The sequence below is a fragment of the Epargyreus clarus genome, unplaced genomic scaffold (assembly GCF_041222505.1).
Source record: "Epargyreus clarus isolate Ecla_fem2 unplaced genomic scaffold, WU_Ecla_fem_2.2 ptg000021l, whole genome shotgun sequence".
NCBI lineage: Eukaryota > Metazoa > Arthropoda > Insecta > Lepidoptera > Hesperiidae > Epargyreus > Epargyreus clarus.
Genome location: NW_027332228.1, coordinates 14,146,896 through 14,170,580, shown reverse-complemented (window position 1 = coordinate 14,170,580; position 23,685 = coordinate 14,146,896). Strand labels below are relative to the sequence as shown.

The 23,685-nt window shown below is 39.5% G+C and overlaps 1 protein-coding gene across 2 annotated transcripts in view; it reads right to left on the bottom strand.

The window, feature by feature from the left end:
- LOC140750690 (uncharacterized) overlaps positions 1-23,685 on the bottom strand; it is a 95,964-nt gene that overhangs the window by 9,741 nt on the left and 62,538 nt on the right. The window contains exon 3 of one of the 2 annotated variants that reach the window (XM_073084382.1): positions 8,854-8,881. The exons of the other annotated variant lie outside the window; for it this stretch is intronic. The gene's annotated coding sequence lies outside the window, so the exon portion shown is untranslated. The remainder of the gene's footprint in view (positions 1-8,853; positions 8,882-23,685) is intronic. 2 annotated transcript variants of the gene reach the window in all.

Sequence of the window (23,685 nt, the reverse complement as noted above, 5' to 3'; positions counted from 1 at the left end):
TTTTGTTAGAATTTTACGTGCAATAGCGTTTGTAAGCGATCTGAAGTGTTGGTATATTTATCGTTCATTAATTTGTTAATTTCACTCGGCTAGTCATTAGCGCAATGATATTTGCTTATTGCAATATGTATTTGCATCTAGTAGGTTCACATGTTTCACCTCTGAATATTATTGCAGTACCGAGAAAGATAAAAAAATATTTATTTGATAATTAAGTACACCTTAAAAGATTATTAAACCGGTTTGACGGGGGTGGTACCACGACCACACAAAAAAAACTAATTAAGAGATAAAATATGCGTCATAGCAAAAACACTTTTAAGTACTTGAAAACGTTTGTAGGTATTTTGATTATTTTAAATCATGTTTAATAATTGTCTGAAAATACAGTCTCAATCTGTGACTAGATTCATAAATTTATATATTGTAATTATCTGTTATCAGAATCATAGACTGACATTTACAGAGGTAAATGTCAGTCTATGATTCTGATGCACAGACATTACGTGCACGGAGGCACAGTCATTATAGCTCTCATTGGTTAAATTGACAAACTGCCATTTTTCTCAATTTTCAGTCCATTCATTTCATGCCATTTTTTTCAATTTTTTTTACAACCTCAATTAACTCAACGTAAATAAATTCAAAAATTTAAAAACGCAGCGTCGTTGGAATTATTCGAATGATTCACTCTCCGCTCTATAATCCACGATGATCTGCAAACAGTGGGCTACTGACACGGATTTATGTTGTATATAGGCCCCCGGGTAACTGGGCCAGCTCGAGCGCTCACTTCGAATAACTTTGAATCGACTGGTTTAATTGCTTTTGTTCTGTTCGTGTCGAATCGACGGGGAATGGGAGATAATTGCTCGGCTGCGGCCATTAAACAAACTGTTATGAATAAACAAATTTTTGTTTTTTTTTTTCGATTTTGTAGTTTATTTTGTTTGTGAAATAGGGCATTGCATGGGCGATGAGATTCAAAGTTAAACAAATGTGGAGTTATTTAACTCTCATTTTCGCACAGAATAAAAGTACCTACTAGGTACTCTAAATATGCAGTATCAGTGATACAATAAAATAATTAAAAAAATTAAATTATATTCACCAATTACACTATTTTGGTTGGAAAGTAAATTGGGTGGAATATATAAATTTGAATTGAATTGTTTGTTCCCGATAATTCAATGAATATTAATTTAATTGTTACCATGGCAATGCACACTCATATAATCCGAGGATACTACACATTAATTAGAAATTTAAACAAATAACTACAAAAAGGTATCAGCGTTGCTCATTTTGGGCAAGGTTCCGCTGGCAGCTCTTTGAATAGTTATACTAATTCGTTGAGCGAAATGCGTGCTAGGTCTTTGGTCACCACAGACATCGACCAAGCGCGTTGTTTAACTGCATATAGACCCTATGGACCCAGAGTTTCAGTTCAGTCAAAGACCAAACGGTACTAATATGTAGTTTTACACAAACAAACATATTTAGGACGCTTGATGTTTTCAGCAGTCGTCGCCGAGATGTAAAATATGAATTTATTACAATATTCTATTTAATTTCATTTGTTTGTTCGTATGTATGTGAGAGACAAAATTTGGAAGTGAATTATAAACCACTTAACTCTACCGATTGAGCTGAAACTTTTCATACACATTTGAATGAGAATAGTTAGTGACGACACTCTAAATTCAACATGGAGGACCAAGGATTCCAAGATGGTGGAATAATAATTTTTATGCATCTCTAGATATGAAATGGGCATCATCCATATTGGTATTAAAATAAAGGATTCTCTGAGAAGAAAACAAAATGACGTAACTATCAAAACTTCTGTTTAAAAGTTTTTAATAAAAGTAAATTATCTTAATCGACTCTCCAATAACATTATTTTATTCTCACTGTCACCTTTATAAACGGGTGATGGTAGACGGTGAACAAACCGAACACAATGGCGTCCTTGGGGTTTTTACAGAACAATATAATAAATTATATTAAACTTGCTGTTTGTACAAGTGGCTGAAGAATAATGGGCCCGCGTGTTGTCGCAGACAACCTTTATTATTCGACAATGACGCGAACGAAACGAATTGAATTCAATACAATTACAAAAAATATGTTTTTCGACGTAATATAATGGTTTAACATGTTTCTTTCCACCCGGTTACAGAAAGGACTAATAATGCGTCAGTAACAATTTGTTTTAATACAAAGGACCCCTATTTGTGACTTACGACGTGTGTAAAAAAACTAATTGTATTATTAATTGACTGACAGCGAAGTGTTAATGAATCGGATGAATATTATAGAGATTTTACTTCTTTGACAAAATGAATATTGTATAATAGCATTATTTTTCTCCTCTTTTCGCAACTGCTTTGTCACAATCTTCGACAAAACAAAACACAGAGCACACGAAGCCTTAACATTGCTGTTAAAAGGCAGAATAAGTATGGCGATGGTACCATCACGTAGGTACATACATTTATTGTCACAACGCAGCAATTTCTACCTTATTCATTAATGTAAAAGATTTTCCTTGCGATAAAACTTATCCTTGTCTCAAATAGCCTAATTTTCTCGCCCGTTGGTCTGAGCACACTAAAATATTCATAATATTTAACCGCAGTGCAAACTGACTGCATTTTTCAGTGAGCTGAGCAGGAGAACTTGAGACTTTCACGTCTTGCGGCCATTTTGATGTCACGTTGATACGATACGATCGTTTCTATCGTTATATTATATTAGTAGCTCATTATCTTGGAGTTATCGAGGTACTTTCTAATAGTTTACTGATAAGTGATTGAAATCCAAGCATTGCGTTTATGGAAATAATTACTAGAGTAAGTGTCTGTGATTTCACTAAACCTCGACTTTAAGCTAATGTTTCACTACATGATATCAGCAGTGATAGCCTAGTGGTTAGGATGTCGGCCTCTCAACCGATCGATCGGACGTTCGAATCCAAAGCAGGCAGGCTGAATTTTCGTTGTTATCAAGTTAAGTGTGTACTCGAAAGTCTCGCACCGAGAGATCCATGCCCAGCAGTGGGACAGTAATGACTAATGACACTCACATCACGTGTGAGTATCAAGATTTTTCTTTCAACAATGTGTCTGAATCGTTTTTTTTTCGATATACAGGGTGAATTATTCAAACGGGCCTTCAGGGCCAAATCCGAAACTATAAGGATTAGCGAAAAATGCTGAAAGGTGTTACGAGGCCGATTTTGATAAAAACTAAAACTGCATCATTATTTTTTTAAAATATCTTTCTCCCTAGCCGGGAATCGAACGAGTTCATTTTTAAAAAAAAAACACCCTCTATATTATTCCACTATCTGATAGTGTTGCTTATAAGGACCAAATTCTGGGAAGTAAAATTAGGCAATTTTCTGACCATGAAATATAGACTTTGTACGTAAAAATACAAGAAGTGTGTTTACTTTACTGCTACGAATATGTACTAAATATCGAAGTTTAGTTTTTTATTCGTACCAATATTGAGTTGTTCTCTTTAGGATCTAATTAACACGTCAACAATATATGATAGGCGTTTATCGGTTATCGGTTAGAACTGTTTAATTAGCTCTGTATTTTGACCTAGCAACGAAGTTTCACTGCTTGATTAGTTCAATTTAGCTCAAGGAATTTGTAAACTGTAGCAGGAGTTGATAATGTGTATAGAATTTTGGTTAGCAAAACTTTCTGATCAATGCCAGTACATTACAACTTAGTTCTCAAGTGAAGTTGCTGCAGCAACAGTAAGCCACAGGCAGTGATAGCCTAGTGGTTAAAAAGCTCGGCCTCTCGATCGAGGGGTCCGAACTTCAAATCCCAGGCACGGACCTCTGATTAAGTTATGTGCGTATTAGAAATTAATTATCACTTGCTAAACCTGCATATCTGAGATATTTGTAAAAAAAATCTCAAAGGTATGTGAAGTCTACTAATACGCACTTGGCCAGCGCGGTGGACTATGGCCAAATCCTTCTTTAGTAATGGGTTGATGATAGATAATGATGATGATGAACAGTAAGCCATTTACGATCTATTTCTACCTGAGAAATAGAGTAGGTTGAAAGTTGGTAAAATCCGTATGGATCGTTCGGGGAGGTACACTATCATTGCCGCACCTATTGTTTGGAGGAGTTCTACCTCTCGACGGAGAGTGTGGATACTGGCTAACTTACACATGAGGCGGCCATCTTAAGTCCTTAGTAGTGGCGAAGGCTTTACGCATTACGCGTCTTTACGCGTAAAATTAAAGAATCAGTTTCAGCTAGAATCTGTTCTATATGCAGTTGATCACATCACCGATTACCATGAACAGCAATGATCACATCACAACATAATCACAGGTACGATCAGGTGGACTACAAACTTGTTTGCTTCTTCCATCCAAAAAAGGTAGACTGTATCGTCGTTTGCAACTCTGTACCCGCACCTGGGTATGGCATGGCACATGACACATATATCATAACAGTATTTTGAAAATTAGCGTAAAATACAACGCAACTTATTTGAGCACGGAGAGTAGGGCAACATAACACGAAATAGGTAGCAACTCATGCAATCGCGTCCGAACAAGAGGAACGCCCGTCGCGCCCTGATTGCCGCCGCATCATCCACCTGACGGATATGATGCCAAGATAGGACTACCTGGTGACCCAATATGGATTGTTCTCTCACTTACCTATTAACACTAGACGTTGTGTGTTCTAATACTTTTGATATGACATAAAAAAATAAAGGTAACTAATTCAAAACAAAAAAGATAGAACGAGTATGGTTTTATTGGGAAAGTAGTACCACCTAACCTATTTTTAGCGTCTATGGTGTAGCAGTTCTTGCATTTAGATGGAGACGCATCTGTAGAACCCCGTTTGAAAAGGAGTTAGTTACAGATAGCAATGGATGCAGAGACCATTTACCATCTTGCTGCCACTGTTGGACTGCATGCTCGTCTGCTACTTCAATAAAAAAATCATTTACTACATAATTATGACATTTACACTCATACAATTTCGATGCTTGCACCGTATCCAGTTACTCTGTCCATAATATTATAATGGTATAGATATAATTAAGAGATACTAATATGGGCCGTTCCACCTCAGTCTTTGGAACTATTACTAATCTTAGGTAAATTTTCTTTCCTATTTGGAATCAGTAATGATGACCACGGACGGCAGAGACCACTTCACAACAGATGGAATAATCATTTGCTATTTCCACTACACGTAGCAATAAAGTCAAATAGAAACCAAGGCATATAGTCCCCTTGAAGTCAACGAATTATATTCCGGAGGACAGACGGAAAGTCTTATATAAGTAGATCTAATTCCCACACTCTTCAAACCAGATCATAGTAGTACAAACAGTGTCTTTATTACGTAAAAATCTTATTTGTATCGTTTGCTGACAGATTCTATTGTTTTTACAATTATTCGTTCGAATTTCACATGAGAACATTTTGTGAATTCGTCTAGGTACCAATGTAGTAGTGGTAAGTTTTATATGAGTAGGAAATGGTCGTCGTCAACCGATTGAGTACTGTCCCACTGCTGGGCTCAGGTTTCTTCTCAGAGTGAGAGAGGTTAAAACCAAAATACACCACACTAAGTACATTTGTAGACTTCCCACAATTTTGAGTACTTAAAAAACTCTCAGGCTTATAAGTTTTCTCATAATGTCATCTTTCACGTTAAAGCAAGTTACGAAAATTAGAAGCGCTTAATGGAAGATCGATCTGCAGATTCATTCGAGACTCCGAATCAATCATTAGTCTAGCTACTTTTGCTGGTACTTCCAGCCAAATAGTTAAAAGCCAGCATTTCCACCATACATTTGTATGACGACAATCGAGTGACGCACGAGTCGACAGGATGTTGCGCGTGCATCGCTATCTCTTTATTTTTAGCCGCTGTCCCAGTAATTATGCAAAATTATCGTGTTATCTGGCGAAATGGCATAAAAGGGCGTTTTTGCGTAAATGTTTTATCAACAATTGTCGGTAAATGAAGGGAAAATGAAGTATGGAATGTGGGTTAACCCTTTGTGGTTAGACTCTGGAGGTACTACCGCCACTCTAATATCTCCCGAATTACAGCCTTCTTCTGAATTAATTACAAGTACAGTTACGTAGATTACAGGTATAGTAATCTACCTCGGCGGCAGTAACGACCTTTTTCTAATGTAACAAACAAGCATGGAGTCCACCTGAAAGTACGTGAATACTGCCGCCCATGGGCATCTATAATCAACCCCAGATAAGATAAGTCCTTCCCGAGGTTATCCACAGATACGTAACTACCTCTAAGCACTAAGTAGAAATGCCTCAGAAAAGTATGTCTATCTTATAACTAGAAAACAGAAACGCTACTTGTATTGGGCAGAGATAAGTGTGACAGTGGTGCCTCCGAAGACGAACCATAAAGTCTTTTAATAAACATGTTAACAGACAGTTCAGTCTTATTGCAAATAATAATAATAAACGTGAAAGATTTTCATCAGCCCTAGTACAACGAAATATTAATTAAGTAATGTAAAGACACGAATTGGATAACGTAACTTATTCAGCTCATAATATTAAATTATGGCGTGCATCGAGGTGAACATCTGCCCTAATTAACCATTTAATTAAACCAGCCCCCACAAACTGTTATAGTAAGGGTGGATGCCAGTTGGCAGTGTTATAGATGGCCCCATGCCTCGGTGAAATATTTATTATGATGATAGTGTAATGAACTTACCTCTATTTTATTTAACAGCTTTTTATAAGCAAGTGTTGGACTACATTGCTGCTGTGAAGAGTAGAGTAAGAGTGAAGAGTAGAGTAAGTAGAGTAAGATTTTATTAAAGAGGGTTAGTTGAAATGTTACTATTTTTGGTCCTTAGTCAGAGGACGCAATTTTATTGTTTGACTATTAGTGGGAATTAGTGCTAAAATCTAAATTGAATTTTTAAGGTCGCAAGTCTTTCCCCCATCTTGAAAAAGGGGAATAAATCGTTTGAAGGCTCTATCAGGCGAACCGAACAGGTAAGAACAATTAAATTGTCAAATTAATTTATTTATAACTTAGGATCGATAACTTTTCTTCACAGAACCAGAAATAATAAATTTCTGTAACTAACTCCGTTTACATCTCAAAGTACGTAACGTAAAGATGGTCATCTCATAAGTAAATCAGGCAGCATCCACAAAACGATTTGATTCTACAGATCTCTTTTCTTAAATCTATAAAGCTTTTACATCAGCTGTGTTGTGGACCGTACGATGATTGGGTTATAACCACGAAAAGTAATAGAAAACAATATTTAAAGAAATTTATTAGCGACTCCAAATATATCGTGTCAAGGCTCTTTGACAACTCAAAACTATTAAAATATCACAATGTACAGATGAAATATAAAACAATACAGATAATATAAAAAGGAAATAAAGAATTATATAAATCCAACTACGCGTCGCCTGCAAGCTGCATAAATCTATTAGCACTAGTAAAAGCTGAAGCAAGAGCTAATTCATAATTGATTACGATGTGTAACGCATCCCAGTAATCACGGTGACCCAGTGCGCTGGTGCCGGCTGTACCATATACGACGTAATCAGCTAATGGAAGCGAGTTTCAATACAGTAGAGCGGTGTACACATGTGTCGGAATATTGACTTGCGTATTACAACGCAAGTTAAGTTTTGAGTAATAATACAGTATTTTATTCGATAAATTTCGACAATACATTATGTACTCGTATGTTATATAAGTAAGGAACTTTTGGGTAAAATTTTATGACACGTTTCATGATATTCAAATTTGGTTTTTCTTTATAGATTATCTGACTAGGACTACATTATGTAAATTTAAGATGCAGCGTTGGATTCTAGTCGGAAATACAAAGCTTCACACGTTTGATCCTTGTAAGGTTAGGTTAGAACCATAATGTTGAATAAGATTTACTTTGAAAGCGGTGAACCTTTGTGGTCAGATTTTGGCGGCACTATTATGTTTATAAATAAATATAATAGTGCAATAAATGTAATAAATGAATTTCGCAAAATTCCAAATTGGTTTAACTTAAACATGACCGGCATCAACCAATTTAATTGGAATCAATACAAAGAATATTCCTCTTATGACTGAGGCAAAGTTTCTGTATAAAGGAGCCTTACATCTCCGCTGTCATGCTGATTAATTAATCTCCTAATGACTGGCGCATCAGTGTAACTGATTTTCGTAAATCATAAGCATGTTATAACTTCCTGGTTGTAACATCAATCGAATTCAATGATAATATTGAAAAGTTTTTGTATAGACAATTATTCTTTAATAAACCTAAATATACAGACTAAATTTCTTGAATAGAAATTGTGCATGCAGTCCACCTGCTTTATATTGTAAGTACCGCGCTTAGACATCGAAATTTAATGTGGTAGAACCCTTTGCGGTTCGACTCCGGCGGCACCACCGCCACACCTATTTCTACCTACCAATAACGTGTGTAAGTATTAGGCGCTGCTGTGTTCCGGTTTGAAGGGTGTGGTAAGGGAGACAGATGTTTCAGAGGCGTTCCAGCTTAGTCCTCAGGGGTAGCGGCGCATCTGTGGCCGACCTCAGGTGGGAATATCTAATCCTATCTGGGGTTGATTACAGATGTCCATAGGCGGCAGTAGCCACTCACAATAAGGTGGACTGTATGCTCGTCTGCTACTCCTATATTATAAAAAAATCCTAAAAAATATTTATACTTAAAATAAGCACATTTTTCGTTATTGTTATGGGCTGCGACTAATAAATTATTTCCTGCGATCTAATAAATGAATGGAAGGAATATGTCTCACCTAAGTTAGTATTTTAGGAAGCCTCGACCTGCAACAAAAAAATAACATATTAAGTTCAAGGATCAAACAGTCATCCTCGATCGCGAGCTGTGATCAAATATCAAAAGATAATTTCTGCCTACTAGACATTGTCTCGGTAAGTCAATTTTCGTAGGCAAAAATTCTCAAATTGATTAATTTTAATTAATGGATCACTTAAAATATTTTTTTTCGCGATTTAACGCTGTGAGTTTTAACTGTAGGCAACAATTTAGATAGATAAATAAATAAGCTCATTAATTCAATTTCGTTTCCATCAACCACAACATCACAATAGACTCCGAAACTCTAAAATTAGAACAACATTAAATTAGGTACGAACAACGAATTGAAAGTGGGCAATAATCACGTCATATGGATTGAAATTTGAAACGAACCATTGTTTGTACACTAGGAGTCAGTTGCAGCGATTCCCACGACCTGGGTTGGATAATGCGTTACTTAACCAGTGTTCATTCAATTTGTTGCGCAAGCGCAGTTCTCTCAAGGTTCACTCGCTTTGATACTATCAGGTCCTCGTATGGATTCTTTTAATTAATTAAGAGATATGGTAGGTAGCCACCGGCACGCCTTTTCTATAATATAAGAGTAGCAGACGAGCATGCAGTCCGCCTGGTGGTAAGTGCTATGGATAACTGTATTTAACTCCAGATAGAATTATATTCCTACCTGAGGTCGGCCACAGATGCGCTACCCCTGAGGACTAAGCTGGAACGTCTCAGAAAAGTATGTCTTCCTTACCACACCCTTTAAACCAGGATACAGCAGCGCTTAACACTACTGTTATTATATCGAAATAGGTGTACCGGTGGTGCCGCCGGAGTCGAACCACAAAGGGTACTACCACCTTCGTATTATTTATATACAAACTACAAAATTAATAACATAATCATAAGGACATACACATATGTCTTTGTCTCATAACCTCGGCAGCCTTCACAATCTGATTCGTATGAAAACAATCTGATAACGGTACCGGCCCCGAGGCGTTTTAATTACTTTATGCTCATTAGAGTTTTACTGCGTTTTAACTTTGTTATTGTAAGATACTTTTTATAATATTCAAGTAACAAGTGCACATGCTGGTAAGTTACTACTGTCGAACATGGACATCTGTAATCAACCCCAAATAAGATTGATAAGATTAAGACGTTACTGGGGAATTAGATTGGAAGGCCTCGGATAACTATAAGGATATCTCCCTTACCACTCATCCTTTAAAGCGAAACTCAGCAATACTTAACATTCCTATCATAAGGCAGATATAAAGTGCAGCGATGGTGACTCCGGGTGAACCACAAAGGGTTCTACCAACTTCGAACTTGTATCAAATCATATTCTTATAGCGGGTACATATTCAATCTTATACATTTTTTATCATAAGGTATAGTCCGCGTAAAACTGCTAGTCCGCTTTGAATATAGTAATGAATTGTGTCGCCATAGCAAATTGTATGACTACACCTGATCGCAACAACTTCAGAGCGGACTAGCAGTTTGGCGCGGACTATTACACGTATCGAGACTTAAATAATTTGCGATGGATTTTTCCAAACATTTTTGATTGACTGCCCAATGTCTGTATTTACAATATAATTATTTCGAACACATTTATAGGGTGGTCTAAAGTCTCCTTTATTAAACAATTTTACTGTATATAATTATTCACAGTTTTATTATGAATCACATTGTTTATATATTTTTAATGACATGTTTTTACCGGCTGAACAAAGTTTAATTATTAACCTCTGAACTATTTAATGAGTGATAGAGCAAGGATTAGTTGTAAACACAAGTAATTAATTAAAAGTTCCAATTAAAATTTTATACTGTAATCAACTGAGAATGGAGGTATAAATTAATCGTAATAAAATTGAAGCATGTAGTTTCACCAGATGGTAAGTAGTTATTGCTGCTCTATAGTATAGTCCGCGTAAAACTGCTAGTCCGTTCTGAATATAGAAATGAATCGCGTCGCAAATTATATGACTACGCCTGCTCACAACAACTTCAGAGCGGACTAGCAGTTTGACGCTGACTATAACCATTGTCAATCTCAACTAGGATTCATGGCTTATTATAGTTATATGAAGGATTATATTAGGGGTCTCAACCCTTTTGTTTAGACCCTTAAGATAATACTTGTTTCAATAAAGAGTTCAATTCCAAAATGGCTTCTTCTTTACTTCTTATTCACCGTATACACGCATAGTAGAGATCGAGTAAGAAACAAATTGATTCGCCCTGTTTTCTATTACAACACTTATTGCAACAGGTAACATTACTAGATGTCGCACAAAAACTATTTGAACAAGATTAAAAATATTAACACTCATAAACCGACACTAATACCGTTGTGGGTGCTACAGACTCACAAAAACGTGCACAAAAACCAACTCAGGTGATCTTAGAATTGATGAGTGCGCAGACGGAAACCCAACCAGTCAATATGTATTTCCCCTCGTCTTACTACTGTTCAACATCGTGGATATTTTTGTTTTAAACTAGAAGATAAATAATTATTACAAAAACAAAAATATCTGACTACTTAAACATAAGCTTTGTTTTTTTCAGCACCACCGGCCGTACTACGAAATACGGCATTTCGTAATAATAATAATAATAATCATTTATTTCAGACAATATAAACAAAGATACAAAAGTATAAATAAATAAATAAGGCTGGCAAATTTCTTCAAACGCTTTCTAGCTAAATAAACGCACTGTACTAGTATCTGTGATGTATGATAAGAATATAAATGTAATATAAGTAAATAAATAATTAGCTGAAAGGAGGAAGTATTATTTTATAAAATATTTAATTCCATCACTCCGTTTTGACTGTAGAGCGTACACAAGAATAAGATATATAAGCTCCAAAAACATTACCCTCGGCAGTCGAATAAAATTTTCTGTTTCCTTTTAAACAAAATTATTAGCCTAAATGAAAGCCTGTCTGAATTGTAAGAATACTTAATAATAATTGTAAGTATATAAAATAGTGCAGTATAGGCAAACACACAGACAAAACAAATAGTCCATTTTATGTATAGGTAATATTCAAAACAGAAGCAATGCTAGTAATTGTGAAATATTGACAAATTTAATTTACTTTGTATTTATAAATGTTTAAATTTATTTATAAATTTTACTTTGTGCCAAAATAATCACAATACAGAGAATTTATTTATTTAAATATTTTTTGTAAGTTTAAACTCAAAGTATTAGAGATCAAAACCGTGACGAGATTTAATTCGAAATCGTAAATGGCCTATAAATCAAGCCCACTGGCCCAGAGTCCTTGAGTCTTCATATTGTTCTAGTTATAATTTGCACGTTTCCAAATCGAGTTTATTATGTTTGGCCCATTATGAACTAATTTTAATAAGAATTCAAGGTGATTGAGATAAATGTGTGTTTTGGTGATAAGCGAAGCAACGGAGCGTTTGATTTATTTCTATATATGTATAATTCACGCATTCTAATACTAATGGTATTAGAATGGATCTATTTTTTCGGTACAAAAAATTATTCGACGTTTAATTATTCGGTAGAGGTATAATTCCTATAAAACTAATATTATACTTGCCCACCAAAATTTTACATTATGTGTTTTAAATATTATTTGCATTTAAATGAAATAGGTACTTACGTAAAACAATATGGCACACACAATTATTAAATATTTCGTCTTATACAAAAATCACAATATGCTTATCTAAAAAATACATTAAAATTTATATTGGTCATTATTATTTTGCCAAATTTTCTTAAAATGAATTATTTTTAATGATGCAAGGAGCTCCAATTCGAAATATCCTTAGCGTTGCAACAACCTCCATAACTTTTTTGTTTTCCGCAATAATACGAGTCAAAAACAGATTAAACATACAAATGAATCACAAAGCGCATAATCAGTATTGCACGAGCGGCCGTGGCGCAGGGCTAGCTAAATAACAGAACCACACTTTACTGCCAATGATATGGTTGCCAACTATTATAGGTGACTAAAACTTAAAAACCACACTAGCTATTATTATAAAAAAATAAAACCAGACAGCTAAAAAATAATTAACTGAAAAGGAAAGTTATGTAGCCTATAGTTGAAGATGGTAGAACCATTCTCTGCGACTCTAGCGGCAGCAAACGCCACACCTATTTCTGCCTAATAACAGCAGAGTGAAGCACAGCTCTGTTCTGGTTTGAAGGATGTTATAAGAAAACATACTTTTCCGAGGCATCGCAACTTAGTCCCCAGGGGTGGTGGCGCATCTGTGGCCGACGTCCAGTCGGAATCTAATCTTGGAGTTTATTAAATACGTCCATTGGCGGCAGTAACCATTTACCAATATTCAACTGCTATTATAAAAAAATATTTAGACAACCTTTTAATTTTGTATATATGCAGCATTGCAGAATCAAAATAGCAAGTTGGTTCATCCTTAGTTTATTCGTGTTTCGTTCCAAGCCATAGTTTGCCATTGTATGTAAATCGACGTTTAATAGAGGTAAAAACACAGACAAATTAACCAAATAGACTGCTATTACGATCCTCTATTTGGTATTACGTCAATCAAATACGTTATTGTTTATGTATCGAGCTTGTCTGACAATTAGTGTCCAATATGTATCAAATAGCGTGAAATGTAGGCCAATCAACGTGCAGTCCTCAATCTCCAAGTATAGCAATCGGATTTATCCATACGAAGGTATTTTATAACTAAATCCTCTTTTTTTAAAGTCACAAATATGGATGCGGGCCACATAATGGCAAGCGTTTACTAAAGAGGTAACACATGGGCTTCTATAATCAACTCAAATAGGAATCGATTTTTAAGGGCGGTCCGAGAAACATCGTTACTTTAGGGGATTTGAAAAAATGTGTGTATTGTATGTCTATATACTACAACAAACTTTAAACCAGCATAGCAGCTTTTGACACCGGTTTATGGTAAAAGTAGGTGAAGGGATAGTGCTTCTGTGGCCCACGAAGATCTATCAACAAGCGATAAGACAGACAACTTGATAAAGGTAGTGTCTGTCATCTGCTAATATTTGTAACAGAGCACTTTTACACATTTGAATTATCGTAAAATACCAAATAACTCAGTATGACATTTTTCTATTAGAAGTCTATTTCGTTCTATAGTCGTGGTAAGCGAACGCGTATGGTTCAAAAAACCAGTTTTGTTGGAGTGCCCATATCTATTTAGAGTGAGATGACCTGTGCTCTAACGATCAGCCGTTTGTTTTGTACACAACAGATTACGTAAGAAACAACTGCGTAATTTGTATCTAAAGATGGTACATCTCTTGGTGGTGCGACTCCTGAGGCGCCACCGCCACCACCACCTCTCTTTCTGCCTAACAACATCAGTGTTCAGCGCTAATGAATTAGGTTTTAGGATAAAGGAGACACGCAAATTTAAGGTATTCCATAGTTCTTAGGAGTAGCATCTTGAGGTTGACCACAGGTAAGACTTTAATCCTACTTAAGGTAGGCTTTAGATTATCATTAGCGGCAGTAGCCACTTACTATCAGATGGGTTGACTTGACTTAGATTGACTTGTTTTCGAAACACGAATAAATTTATCACAATTTCAGTTTCAGAACAATCAACATTATATTTCACGTTAATAAATTATTAACGCTTCGAATTAAATCAGATCAACGCGTTTTCTTCATAAAGCCATTCAGGGATTACTGTATAACTGTTTTTCAAAATACGATTTAAGTAGAGCAAGTTAATTTTCACGACATCGTGATCCATCAGGAAACTGTTTATCGTACGGTGACATCTCGGCTCCGAATTCTTACTTGATAACAAGATAAAGTGTGGGAAAAGTGCTTTGTTGAACGAAACAAACAATTCACTTTTCTTTTTAATTAGAGTTGATGTAAAGGCCGCCAGTTTGATTACTTTTTAAGCCGCGTGGCTTATCTTTCGTTTTATATTACTTAATTTATTATTACCAGTAATTACATATTATGCTCGCGATTTAAAGATTACATGTTTAAAGCTAGCCATAATAATGTTTAACTTTTAAATACTGGCACTAATTTGTAAATAAATGTTCAGAAAGATCTAAATTAATTCAATAAATCTGACGATTTTGTTACATAGCCGAGGAATTTTGAGATCTGCATGTCAGGTAAGTCTAGTCACCACTGAGTCACGCAGATTTTTACTCCTTTTGCAAGAAAGAACTACTCGTAATATACGAATATTAAGTGTTAGGATCCGATTATCCTGTTTAGATGTAAAGACTTTTTTTAATGCATTTTTTTAAGAGGCATGAGTCATGTCTGGGCGGTTGTATGACAGTATACTGGGTAAATTTTTCAAGCGGGCCTTCAGGGATAAAACAGGGGCAATAGCGAAAATGATGATAGGAGTTACGAGACCTATATTGATAAAGACTAAAACTGCATCATTAGATATAAAAAAAATATTTCCCTAACCGGGAATCGAATGAGATCATTTTGAAAAAGAAAACACACCCTGTATTATCGTGCCGTACCGTACCGTTAATCGGATAGAGCCGCTTATATAGATCAAATTCTGGGAAGAAAATATAAAGCCAAGTCCAGGATTAATCTTATGTAGAAGAGCTTATTTATCCAAAAGGTAAACATTGTACTAAGTAAAATAAATGTAAGACCAAATTATAGTTCTACAATAATATAGAATACCTAGAACTAATTGTCAATAATTTAGTGTTACATTTATTGACCAAAATCCAGCTACTTTACATCATATTTGTATAATACATTTTATATATATAGATAATGTATGTGCATATAAATTAATACATTACCTACAATAATAATATTAATAATGCAAAACGTGTGCAACCTTGCCAAGTGTCTAGCAACCAAATGTTGATCGCATGGGCACACTATAGTTACATCATTATTGAAATTCGTCTTTTCAATACATTATGTCCGTCACTTAATTATAAACTTAAAGATGATTATGAAAGAAAGAAAAAGTGGTAAGTAGAACAAAAACTTGACTTGGAGGTGCCACCGCCATACCTATTTCTAGTGTGTGATACTAGTATCTCTATAAGCTATATGCTATATTGTATACTATATATATGCTATATAGTATAAGCGCTATTTCTGCCTAATAACAGTAGTGTAAAGCGCTGCTGTGTTCCGTTTTGAAGGGTGTGGTAAGGGAGACATATTTTTCTGAGGCGTTCCAGCTTGGTCCTCTGGGGTAGCGGCGCATCTGTGGCCGACCTTAGGTAGGAGTATCTAGTCCTGTCTGGGGTTGATTACAGATGTCCATGGGCGGCAGTAGCCACTTGCCATCAGGTGGAATGCACGCTCGTCTGCTACTCCTATATTATAAAAAAGAAAAAGAACACTAATGTATGGATTTTTTATGAGGACACGTCAATAATATATTTATTGTTATAATAAATATGATGTAGAATGTTATCGCAGTATAATATATGTATTTTTAATTTTATACACTGGTTAATTGGCTGACAATGGCATATTATACGGACACGGTTTTATATCTGCAAAGTCATTGGGAAATACATTTATTAATATTTATTTATAGATAAAACTAACAAGGCAAAGACAACAGTTCTTTGAATTGTTACTAGGCGAATACAGCAGTTTACGTCAATGTTTTTATTAAAACGATTTTATTTACAAGTTTGTTACTCCATTATTCTCTGCATCGGGTTGATTAGAGTAGATAGAGAGTAGAGAGATTAGGGTTGAGTAGAGTAAGACTCCAATCTTCCCGACAAGTCTATGAAAATATTTCAGTTTATGTAACGCAAGTAATTTATCGTTATTTGCCCCTTACATTTCTGACTCTTTTACTCTGTAATTCAATTAACCCTTTAAAATAACTAACTGAATTACACAGATTTTGTTCCCATAGTTATCTCAATCCACACACATCTACCACACATTCTCATCACGAGCCACTAAAGCCTTATCTTAACACTCATCTTTCGCTGTCACAGACATAACGTGTTATTATAAGACAAACGTGTTATTGCGTAGATGGCGCCACGTTGGATGATTGCGAAAAAATATAGAGTACCTACCTGTGATGCGTTTATTTTTATAATCTGTAGACTTTTTTTTTAATTTATAGAAATAGTGAAAGGAACCATAGTCATCAAGACATAGACACCATTCTGCATTGTAGCACCATGGTAGGGTAAGTTTTAGACCCTGCTATTAGCAGTGTAAGGCAGGATAAAAGTTTTTGTACGAAAATCTTGACCACAGATTTGGACAATGTGCGCTCTATCCCTTATGTCCGTTATTAATTATTATTTTAACCAAATTTTACCTTCTAAAGATTAAATTTGACAACCTCTGTGTAAAAATCGTCAAATATAAAATTTTGGTAAACAAATCAGATTTAATGATTGATTATTGATATCAAACTTAAATCTCTTTGCTTTATAAGATGTGTTTAAGGAAGTTCTAGTATCCAATCTTTCCGTAACATTCACGTCATGTTACGTCACAGATTGCGCATCAAATTATCCGTAAATTTTAAAGTGGTTCCAAGATGTTCGTGGAAATTGGCTGAAGGAGAGAAATGCAATTTCCTCGTCTGAGTCACGTCTGTCTTGATAACTTTTATATTGGAGTTCCCACACATGCGTTCGCTTTCATTTGTGTCGCATTTGAAAATACACGGACTAATACAGGTAGGTAGGTATTCCGTTTAAACTTTTTATTCTCTATTACTTAATTCTCGATAATTTTGTTGAATCCGTGCCCATGTGTTTGAAAATTTTGGTCAGTATTTTAGTAGGTATTATTTTTAGAATACATACCCATCAATTATATAAGTCTTATTTTTAAAATACATGCTTATAATTTTCAGACTTAATACATAAGTATCATATCCATTTCTATTATTGAAAAATCTTTAAAATAGTAGAAACGAGAAAAAAGCGAACACACTGTTTCATTTCATTAATTTTATTTAATAGATATAATTTGAAAATAGTAGATAAAGATATTTAAATTTATATAAGGAAAACAGAATGAGGATGTTACAACATAATTATAAAAAAAAAACGTTTATTGCATAATTTGTTTCGCTTAATTCTTAACGCGTGTAAGTTTTTCTAACTTATCGTTAATGAACTTTTTGTTAACTTCCATTCTAAGAATTGTGTAAACTTTAAACTTAAATACTACGATTTTTATAACTTTTTTTGTAGCACTTTACGTACAAAATTACCATTTTAAGTGACTTCCTTAATGTTAAGCGATCCTTATTACGGTCCAGCTCTACTGTTTCTAGTCAAACGTATTACTGTGAGGCAGCCTAAGCTATATAAAATGTGAAAATTTAGTTAAAATTGATTCAGATTTATTTAAAGTTTATCCCTAAAAAAGCAAATGAACTCACAAAAAAATGTATATGATACGCAAACAAATGTCTAAACAACTTCACGACAAATATCGGTTATAAAAACTCAAAATAATTAGAATGCAGTCGATTTCTATAAACTCCTATAAGAATGGAAATTCTGCAGGAGCTTCGTTTAATAAAATTTTAACTCAATTTCCAATATATAGTGCCACCAACTTATCTGTTCAGTTGACAGGGTCGCTAGTGCAGCGTCCAATGTTACCATATAATTATATTTGCCTACTGAAGAGGGAGCTCAACAACTTTGAGACCTATGATTTTTACTAGATAAAATATGTAAAAAATATTTAAAAAGATAAATAACCTTCGTAAACATCCTAAAAAAAAGAATTAGGTTAATAATGTCAAATTTTAATTCTTAAATGATATTCTAGGACAGGAAAAATAAAAAGTCCAGAATTATTAACTATAATTATTTATATTTTATAAAAATAAAATTTACATTTTATAAAAATAATTATGGTCATGATCTCTAACTTCGAGGGGCTCCACACCAGACATCCCTGAGCGAAATAATGACGATGCGCCTGAGGTGCCTTTTTTTTTTTTTTTTTTTTTTTTTTTTCGTGGGGAAACCCTTCATGGGTTCCTCTCAGCCGCGGGGGCAGCGGAGAGGATATGCCGGACTCCTACCGGCTAAAACCCCACGGTGTTCCTCTATACGCCCTTTGTCGGGACTGCGGGTACGCTATGCATTCGTCCGCGGTCCCGACGGCGTCTGCCCACCACAGGGCCCGTCTCTGTGTGGGATGGAGCTGGAGCTACTCCATCCCCTCGTCTTTGAGGAGCGCGCGGGAACACCGCGCGCGCCACCTCGAGGCTAATGATGTATTTGACGTAGGACACCCCCGTGTCCTACGCCAATGCCTCCGTTATGGGGGTAGGAGATGGGCGTGGGGAGCCCTCCTCCTACGCCCGGTTTTCCGGCTGCGGATAGGGAGGTCTGAGGATTTCTCTCTCTCCCTCTCCGCAGCCTCCTTCTGCGAGATGACTTCTTCGCAGAAGGATTTTACTCCTTTCCAAGACCTGTCGCTCCCGACCATAGCTTTTACCACGGCAGGGAGCGAGAGGTCTGGCCCCACTGCAGCGACGAGTACACGGCGCTGGCTGTCCCATGCAGGACACTCCTCCAGTGTATGCTGCGCCGTGTCCTCGTCGCAGCTACAATGGTGGCACTGGGTGGTTGGCTCCCTTCCGGCTATGCGGCACAGGTACTTTCCGAAACACCCATGTCCCGAGAGCACCTGTGCCATCCGGAAGGTCAGCGATCCATGCCGCCTGTCCATCCAGGCTTCTAGCACCGGACGGACAGCCTCCACAGTCCTGAGGCCAGCCGTAGGTTCAGCCAGCCTCTCTTTCCATTTCACAGTCATGGACTGTAGAGCGCGGAACTTCCGCTCTTCCTCCTCCTTGGGCGTGGGGTGTTCCTCCCGGAGCCGGAGGTCTGCGCGCCATCTATACATCGCAGCACAGACCTCCGCCTCCAGATCCCAAGGAGGGCACCCCGCCAATAAGCACGCTGCCTCGAAGGAGATGGTGCGGTATCCACGAATGACCCCGACGGCCATCACCCTCTGCGGTCTTTTTAAGAGGGTGATATTCTGCCTTGTCAGGGCCTTCGCCCATACAGGTGACCCGTATAAGGCCATGGACCGCACCACCCCTAAGTATAGGCGGCGGCTACTCATACTAGGCCCCCCGAGATTGGGCAGCAGCCGTTTCAACGCAGCTGCCGCTCCCATTAACCGGGGGGCTAAGCGAGTGAAGTGCTCGCGGAAGTTCCAGCGGCTGTCGAGGATGAGTCCCAGATATTTCATATTTGACCCAACCTCGACACGGGTTCCACCAATGAGTATGTGGGACCCCCGCGGCGGTGCTCTCCTTGGCCCGTGAAAACACAGGGCCTCGGTTTTGGCGCACGCCAGTTGGAGCCCCAACATCTCTATCCTGTCAACCACCAGTGCCACCGCTTCAGTGGCAAGACGGGCAGCCTCCTCGTAGTTAGACCCCCGGGCAGTGACCAGCGTGTCATCCGCATAGCAGGTCACAGTAGCCCCCGGGGGTAGGTTACCCCGCAGCACCCAGTCGTATCCGATGTTCCACAGAAGCGGACCAAGAACCGACCCTTGTGGAACACCGCACGTCATCTGCCGACTGAGTGTGTGTCCTCCGTGCCCCGGGTACGTTATGTACCTATCGGAGAGATAGGCTCCAACGATCCGGCTGAGGTAGAGAGGCACCTTATGATACTTTAGTGCCTCTCTAACGCTGGCCCACGGCAGGGTGTTGAAGGCATTTGCTATGTCGAGCGAAATAGCCAACATCACCCCGCGTTGGGCCACCGCCTCATCCGAGAGGGCCTTTACGTGCATAATAGCATCGATGGTCGATCTGCCCTCTCGGAAACCAAACTGGTTGCCGGATAGGTTCGGCCCTACCTCTCCTAGATGCCTGATAAGGCGACCTGCCACAATACGCTCAAAAAGTTTGTCTGCCTCATCAAGCATTACTAGGGGTCTATACGACGAAGGACACTCTGCGGGGCGTCCTTCCTTCTTAAGAAGAATTAGGCCGCCCGTTTTCCACTGTCTTGGGACCGATCCCGACTCCAGACAGGCATCACATAGCCTGCGAAACCGGTCCCCAAGCTCCTTAAGAGCTATAACCCAGGCGCGGCCAGGTATTCCATCCGGCCCCGGGGCCTTATTCTTTCCCCGGAGCCTTAAAATGGCCGCACCTAGTTCCTCATCCGACACCTTTGGCACCTCCGTTTCCTCCGATCCTGAGGTGTGATCGGAAGGTGCCATTGTCGGAGGAGAGTGCGCCACTCTGGCTGGAAACAGAGTGGACACCACCTCCTCCAGTAGCTGGGGCTGGAGAGTTTCAGTCAGAGGGGGCGCCCAGAGGCGCATTTTTTCCCTTACGATCTTATAAGGGCGCCCCCACGGATCGTGACTAAGGGTCTGGAGAAGCTCCGTATTGGCCTTTTCCTTTGCCTGGCTTATGGACAGCTGTAGGGCCAATCGTCGCTCTCGATAGGCCTCGTACAGCTGCTGCTCCACCGAGCCGTGATCGGACTCACGTCGGCGCAACCTGCGATGCCTGGCGTACTGGCGTCTCGCCACTGTGCAGTCTGAGCGAAGCACTGCGATTTCGTGGGACCACCAGTACACCCGGCGTTTTGGGGGATGCGGCTTGGCACGGGTCATGCTTGCGTCACAAATATTCGACATGGCACCCCGGAACCATTCCGCCTCCCCTTCCACCTCCACAGGTTCAGGTGGAGCCAGCCAGGCCTGGACTATGGCAGCTTCTACCAATAAGTCTTTATTGAGACTCCCCAGCACCCATCTCGGCGTCGATTTCTTTGGGCGACGACGGCCCGGGTGTTCTGGTGAGGGGGACACGTCGAACCGGATGTATAAATGATCCGACAGTGTTTCCACCCCCTCCAGAACATTCCAGCCCCGGACGATGCTTGCCACAGCGGGGGATGCGAACGAGACATCCACAATAGAACCCCCTCGCTGTCGCACGCATGTGTTTGCCGACCCTTGATTTAACACTAAGAGGCCGGTCGTCGTCGCCCACTCCTCCAAGACCTCGCCGCGAGCATCCGTCTTAGGCGAGCCCCATGCCGTTGACTTGGCGTTGAGGTCCCCAAGGACGAGCACACGGCGAGTCTGAATCTGTCCTATTAGGGTCTCCAACTCGCCCAAGAATTCCTCAAATTCGACAAGTAGTTTGTTGGGCGAGAAGTAGACCCCAACGAGGACGCAGTCCCGCCACTGCACAGCCACATAGCCCTTGCCCCTCTTGATCATAGTTAGGGGCGGCACACTAAGTGTTCTGGAGCTCGTAATGGCCACTAATCCATCTTGGTCCCCCACCCAGTTGTTAATTGGGGGGACAAAGTAGGGCTCCGCTACCACCGCCACTTCTATCAACCACTCCGCCATACTCTGAACTAGAAGGTCCTGAGCAGAACGGCAGTGGTTGATATTAGCCTGGAGTAGGCGATGGGCCATACTTAATTGAGTTGTGTGGCCATTACCTCCCCAGTCCCTCCTTCAGATGGGGGACTATCGGCGGCTGCCAGAGTAGATGTGGCGGCATTCGGAGCAGCAGTACCAGTAGCTGGCGCGGGAACGGGAGCAGGAGCTGTAGCGGCTTTGGCGCTCTTCCCTTTCTTTTTCGGTGGGGAGCACGCTTTACTCCCCAACCGATGCTCGGCCGGCCTATTTGCCGCCGCGCATACCGAGCACTTAGGTGTGCCGGTACATGCATTGGCTTTGTGGCCAGGTTTACCGCAGCGATAGCATTCTTCGCTGCGGTCAGCCTCTGCGGTGCACTGTGCTCTGACGTGCCCGCTGAGCAAGCACCGGAAGCACCGCAGTGTTCTTGGCTGCAGCACCTCCACTCTTGCTGAAACCCAGCCTATTAACAGGCGGCCGAGACTACCCAACTTTTTCACCGCCGTGACGGGAGCCCGCACCCAGACGGAACTGACGCCCCGAGGAGTGGGTCTAATTATACCCACATTTACTGCCTCCTTAGGGCAGCCTCCATCCCGTGCAACGGCGACAGCGACATCCTCCTGTGATACGGAGTCGTCCAGGCCGGTGATCCGCATTTCTGCACATTTCACCGGTCTGGATACTATGGCGACTCCGTCATCGAGGGTCTCCCGGAGTTTCTCAGCAAGGGAGTCCGCCTTGTCGCCGCTAGAGGCTCCTGGTACCTCCAAAATGCGGGCACCTGTAGCAGCAGTACGGAATTTTAGACCGCTTATAGGCTCGGGAGGTCAATATCCGCCCTCGCTTTTGCCAAAATTTTGGCAAAAGTTACTCCTTGCTGTTCGGCTGCCGGCTGCAGTGTAATAACTACAGCCGCGGAACGAGGAGGGCGGAGCTTTACAGGCCCTGGCCGATTGGCTTTTGGCTTTTCGATCTTCTCGGCAGGAGTCTTCCTCTTCCCCTTACTGCTCGTTGCTGCCTGAGCACCCACCTGAGGATTTCCCTTCTTCTTCTTTCCCCGCTTGGTAACCAAAACCCACTGGCCCTCCTTGGGTGCAGGTGTCAGCGGGGGAGGTCGGTTGTCGGCCTTTTTTGGGGCTGATGCAATGTCAGCCTCCCCTTTTTTCTTCCTACTCCCATTCTCCTTGCCGGAGGCCTCCACCGGTCTCGGCACCTCTCGCTTGTTACGCGGCTTAGAGGCAGCCTCGGCAAAAGTGTAGCTGCAGTCAGGTGTACGCGAAGGCAGTCTACTCTCCAACGCCTCTAGGCGCGCATCTAGCATGCCCCCAACTTGTAGCAATATGTGCCTAGACAGCTCCTCATTGCTGTTAGCCGTTTGAGGCG